The 6,244-nt window shown below is 50.6% G+C and overlaps 1 long non-coding RNA gene across 1 annotated transcript in view; it reads left to right on the forward strand.

Moving 5' to 3' along the window:
• The first annotated feature begins 5,576 nt into the window (after positions 1–5,576).
• LOC121101742 overlaps positions 5,577–6,244 on the forward strand; it is a 36,368-nt gene continuing 35,700 nt past the window's right edge. Inside the window, exon 1 of the long non-coding RNA XR_005833776.1 lies at positions 5,577–5,868. This is a non-coding gene — a long non-coding RNA (uncharacterized LOC121101742). The remainder of the gene's footprint in view (positions 5,869–6,244) is intronic.

Genomic DNA, 6,244 nt, shown 5'->3' on the forward strand with positions numbered 1-6,244 from the left:
GTGTAGGCAGGACAATTTCCATGTCAGGACTTACCAGAGCCCCTTCAGTATATTACATGAAGGCTGAGAGCTTATTCTGGGGGCAGAGGGGAGCCACTGAGGGTGTTCACGGGCAACAACGTTGCCAGTTTGCATTTTGCACAGGTCCCTCTGGGGCTGGGCTAAGCATGATGGATAGAGGTACAGGATAGATTGGAGGGATAGACTGGCTGGGAGGCTGCTGGGATTGTCCAAAGAAGACACTTGACAGGAGAGTGGAGTCGAAGCAGAAGATGAATCGAGCACTCTGCAGACAGGATCCTGGGACACGAGGATAATACACAGAGTGTCTCATGTGCGTGGTGGTGAGTGGTGGTGAGAAGTAAATGAGATCCCATCTGTAGAGTGCTTAGCCCAGACGTAGTATCTGCTATTATTCTCCACTCAAAATGCCTCTGCTTGAATGCTTCCAGAGATGGGAAGCTCACCACTTTCTGAGGCAACCTGACTTTAATGAGGTAAATAACACTTGCCTGGCTAATATAACAGCTGAGACATGGCCTATGAAGGAGCTTTATTACCCTGAACACCTAAACCACTATATCACGTTTTGGAACTAGAGGGGGGTGGTATCAGTAACCAAACTACTTTTGGTTGAAAGTAGTGAAACCTAGTTCAAGCTGACCTCTATATAATGCAGAGAATTTGTTGGCTCATGTAAATAGAAAGTCTAGAATGTGTGCTTCAGGCACTGCTTGATCCAGCAGCTCAAAGATGCCTCCAAAGACCTGGTTTTTCTCTATTTCTTCACTCGGCCTCCTCTGATGTCAATTTCATTTAAAGCTGGTTCTCTTAATTGGTTCAAGGTGATCCACACTTAGCACTTCCTCAGTTATGCACTTCTTCGTTTATATCCAGAAAAAGACAGAAAATGATTTTTCTCCTATGTTTTCAGCAAATATCCTAAAATTCACTGTCATCAGGCCAGCGCCTACTCTTGGACCAATCACTGTTTGCAGGAAATGGACCTCAGTGTGGGCTTAGCCAAGGTCCCCCTCCTGGAGCGGGAGGTAGAGTCAGCTTCTTCCGACCCCTGGGATGGAAATCAGCAGGAAGGAGTACAGGAATGAGCACTGAGAGGTACCACACTTGCCCTTGTCCTGCCTTCCCTCATCGTCCTTTTTCTTCCTCTGTCTTCTATGCCTGTTTTGAGAATGAGGAATCTCAAGGCTTTGGGGTGGGACTGTGAAAGCTTGGTCTCTGTTCCATTGAAGAAGGACTCTGAAGAATTGTTCTTTAGGGGGCTCTGCCTCCTCCATGTGAGACTCTGCTGGGCTCTAGGGGACCAAGGCTGGACTTACACCTTGTAGAGCAGATTGTCAGCTAGAAGGGACTTAAAAGTGACATTGTTGGGACCCCTGGGTGGCTCGGTCGATGAAGCATCTGCCTTCGGCTCAGGTCATGATTCCGGGGTCCTGGGATCGAGTCCTGCATCAGCGTGGAGTCTGCCTCTCCCTCTCCATCTCCCTCTGCCTGCTGCTCCTCCTGCTTGTGCCCTCACTCTTTCTCGCTTTCTCTGACAAATAAATAAAATCTTTTTTAAAAAAAAATGACATTGTCCTAGGGTGGGAACTGAGGCTCAGAGTGAAGAGTCCCTGGTCCTGGGCCAGAGTCATAGAGCCCCAATTTCCTTTGAAACACACGCTGACACTCCTGCCCAGCATTTCTCCTCTCTGGGACTCTGCCTCCCTCTTCGGAAAATGAAGCACCTTCTTTGGCTCCGGGTTCTGTGGTGAAGCCAGTAGGAGTTAGCTGGAGAGCTTGTCCCAAATACACCACCCAGCTCACTCCGACACAGTGATGTGAAGGAAAGCGTGGAGGGTATGCACATGTTGCAGGAGCTCCTCAATTAACACTGAACCCTGATCTGCTTCGCGTCAGGTGCCTTCCACTCTGGCCCCAAGACCTCGGAACTTGGCCTCAGTCTCAGGGCTCTGGGACTGAGAGAAAGGGAAAGGCAGTGGATGCCCCAGGGGAACCTGCCTCCCTTGACCCAACCACAGAGGGAAGACAAGAGACCTGGGTGTGCTGGCGAGGCCCAGAGTGTCCGTCCACGAGTTCACAAGGGTGCCGCTGGATGAGCCCGGCTGTTCTGATGCCCCGGGGCAATGCCGTCATGCAGTGAGGCCTCAAGTCTGCCAGAGCCCTTTGGCTGACCAGAGGAGTCGGCAAGGCAAGGGGCATTGCAAGACCTGCCCTGCCTTAAAGGGCTCAGGTTGTTGGATGTTTCTAGAAGGAAAGGCATTTAGAAGGAGAACTGGAGGGGCGCCTGGGTGGCACAGCGGTTAAGCGCCTGCCTTCGGCTCAGGGAGTGATCCCGGCATTATGGGATCGAGCCCCACATCAGGCTCCTCCGCTATGAGCCTGCTTCTTCCTCTCCCACTCCCCCTGCTGTGTTCCCTCTCTCGCTGGCTGTCTCTGTCTCTGTCAAATAAATAAATAAAATCTTTAAAAAAAAAAAAAAAAGAAGGAGAACTGGAGTCAGAGTGAAAACCCTAGGTACCAGTCCAGGTGCTTCTTCCTGCGCGCTCTGGGACCCCCAGCAACTGGGGGCTAACGGCCCCTGCCCGGCCTTCTTCTTCCCCAAGACATGAGATTTAAAAGGCAGTAAAACAATGTAGCAAAAGTCACGGCTGCACAATGCACCTGTTAGAGGACTATTATTACTGTTAAAGAGAAAAGACAGCTCTGACAACAAGGGCTTCTGCAGGGGCTGTTATCAGATCAGGCCAAAGATACGGGATGCAGGAGAGGAAAAGCCACTCCTGGAGGCTTCTGCCTGTGACATCGTTGTCTCTTTTTACTCTTTGAGGCTTGCAGGGAATCTGGGAGGCTTCCAACACATACAGGGCTACCAGGTAGAATACTTGGTGCTGCTGAGGCACCTGTCATCACCTCCAGAAAGACAGCGACCAGAGGTGGGGAGAGCACAAGGTGCCTAGAGAGGGTGGGTCCTCCCTGCCCTCCCCTTTACGTGTGCTCTGCCTCCTCGCTGGGACTCTCCTTGGCTCTCTGCTTGTCAGGCTCCTGAGCTGCGGATGCTCAGAGGCTCCCGCACTGTGTTGGCTGCCTCTGTTTCCCATCTGCCACCTGGCTTTTTGAGATGAAGTCAACCCCCTTTTCATCCTTAAATCGAGATCTTTAGCAGAAACGGGGTCGTGCATGTAAACCCAACCCCGTTGTGAGACAGGGCAAGCTGCTGTAAGTTTAAAGGCACAGTTATTAAGGTAAAAAGGGGACATCCTCATAAAAGTGATCTCTGGCCCTTCTAGTGGTTTCCACATTGGACCGTGGAGAGCCCTGGGAGAGCAGAGGCCATCAGTGCTTTGAGAGCGTGTGCGGGCCTCGAGCCCTGAAGAGTGTTGACGTTTGTAGGCAATTGACTCTGATTCAATGTGAGCCTTGGGGCCATTTTGCGGATGAAGCAGCCGAGGCTCAGGGATGGACTGAGTGACTTCCCCAAGGTTCTCAGCCAGAAAACGGTAGGACTGGGGACCAACATGGGTCCGTGGACCCTCGGCCCAACATATTTGGCATCCTTGACAGCATTTAGCAGAGTGCTTGACACAGAAATGACCGAGAGGGAGCTTTTGAATGAGGGAGGTAACCTCAGGGAGGTGGGGTGCTATGGTTGAAAGAACATGGGATTTGAACATAGACCTAGCCATTCTAGAATGTTTATTTGGACCCATGGTTCTCCAATGGTGCTCATAACCCCTCTCCTTTCCCTCTTGAGGCTAGGCCGAGTAGCTGGGCTGAGGGGTATTCAATTTTTCTGTTTTTCCTTCATCAAGAGCAGGTCCTATTCATATTATGATTTTGAATAAGATTTCATTAGGGAAAGAAGAAAAAAACAAAACCAAAGATTCCCTGGCTAAAAACAAGTTAAAGAATTCTGTGTGTGGTTTTTTTTTTTTTTTTTTAAGATTTTATTTATTTATTTGAGAGAAAGAGAGTACGTACAAGCAGGGGGAGTGGGAGAGGGAGAAGCCGGCTCCCCACTGAGCAGGGAGTCTGATGTGGGGCTCGATCCCAGGACCCTGGGATTATGACCTGAGCCGAAGGCAGATGCTTAACCGACTGAGCCACTCAGGCGCCCCAAGAATTCTGTTTTAGGTGGCCTTCCAGGTCTTCCCCAAACTGCACTGTCTGTGATTTTGTGATTTGAGTGTGGGCTCTCCCCCTTCCTGGCTGTGCGGTGGTCGGTAGGTCAGTCTGCACCGTGACTCTTAGCATCCTCATCTTAAAAATGGGCATAAGGAGAGAAATACCGCCGAGTTCTAAGGTTACCATGTGGTGGAAGCACATGGATGTGCCCTGAGAAGAGCCAAGAACACTGCAGGAGTACGGAATGGGTGACGGTGTGCGATCATCAAACGTTTCTCGAGGGACAGCTCTGGGCTGCATCTGGTTAAGTGTTGGAGATGCGAAGAGCCGTCGGGCACAGAGGGGAGCCGTGAACAGACACACAAACGTGGGTGCACCGTCTCCTGGCTGACGGGTACACGAGCAGGCAGTTTCACTGCAAATGTCACATGTGCCCCGACGGTCATCCAGCCCGGCTCAGCCTGGGCATGGAGGTGACAGGAAGGGGGTGGGGGCAGTAGGAAAGTGACATCTAGCATGAGTCTCAAAGCGGAAGCAAAAACCAATAGTGATACTGGGTGGGCGTGATATATCTCATTCACACAGGATTTTAGTCACAGAGCATTAAGACTTCTGAGTTTCCACTTCTCCTTTGTGCAAGGATCTAACAGAGACAAAAGTAAATGGGAAGAACACCATTGGGCCAAAGTTACAAACTCTGTGGAGTTTGGCTCCACCTTTATTAATTAATTAATTAATTAATTTTTTTTTTTTTTGCAAAAAAATATTATTCAACCAACCAATGTGCTTGACCCTGTCTTCTTGAGAAAACTCAACATATGTTCAGAGCCTTCATCTGTGAGAGCCCGGGGGCCCCTCGGGTTATCTCCTGCCCGGCAGCCTGTTTTGTGCAAATGAGAAAGCTGGAACCGAGATGGGTGAGGTGCCTTCACCATGCTGGGAATAAAGCAGTCAAGTTTAGATCCGAGGTTCCTCGGGGACCACAAGCTCTGATGGCTCTGGAATGGGAGTGGTGGTGTGGATAGAGGGGACACGTCCAGGTTTGCAGTCTGAGGGCCAGAGGTGGAGTTCACCCCTGCCTTTATCCAGCAGTGGTTGCATGTGTATATCACCCTGGGAGCCGTGTGCTAGGCTGCAGAAATGAGCAAACCACGCTCCTTGCTTTAAAGAGCTCACAGGACAAAGATACTTCAACTGTCCATTAAAATCCATGATGCTAAGGGGCGCCTGGCTGGCTCCATCGGTGAAGCGTCCGACTTTTGATTTTGACTCAGGTCATGGTCTCAGGGTCGTGAGATCGAGCCCTGTGTCGGGCCCTGTCTTGCGAGGGGAGCCTGTTTGTTATTATCTCTCTCTCTGCCCCTCCTCCCCCATTTCCGCTCGCATGTGCTCTCTCTCTCTCTCTGAAAAGAGAAAAAGAAAAAAAAAAATCCATCGTGTTAAGTACCAGCAGAGAAAGGTGCCCAGTGCTTTGAGAGCAGTCTTTGTCTAGGATGCATTAGAAGACATAAGCACTGACACCAAGCCCACTTGCATTCAGTTCCAGTGCTGACCTTCACTGTGTGATCTTGAGCAAGTTAGTTAACCCCTCTGAGCCTCAGTTTCTCCATCTAGAAAATGGCCAGAATAATACCCTTCCTGTTGGCACTGATGAATAAAAGGTCTACCCTCAAGGTACCACTGCTACAGTGCCTGGCCCCAGAAGCAGAGACCATCATCACGGTAAGAACTGGGGCAAGACATTCAATTTCTCCAAGCTTCCGGGAGCTTCAGTTGTTCTCATCTGTGCACGAGGCGTTGGAGGTGAAGTGGGCTTTGTACAGCTGTGACGTGTGAAAAAAAATGGCAGGTACCTCTCTTGGGATTCTTAGCCAGTTCTAATCAGGATGGCGAAGGCACTGTAGCAGGGTGGTTTGTCCAACCCCAGCGAGTCACTGCAGGTCAGAAGCTGGGGCAGCCTCTCTGAGCTCAGGGCGCCTCACCCGCTGCCCTCCAGAGCCTTGGGACAGTTTCCTCCCATCATCTGCAACCTCAATGTGCTCTGGAGCAGGACCTGTGGATCTCGAGCTTGGGTTCTTTGTCTCTCAGCAAAGTCCTG

The sequence above is a fragment of the Ursus maritimus genome, unplaced genomic scaffold, assembly GCF_017311325.1.
Source record: "Ursus maritimus isolate PB19 unplaced genomic scaffold, ASM1731132v1 scaffold_9, whole genome shotgun sequence".
Classification (NCBI taxonomy): domain Eukaryota; kingdom Metazoa; phylum Chordata; class Mammalia; order Carnivora; family Ursidae; genus Ursus; species Ursus maritimus.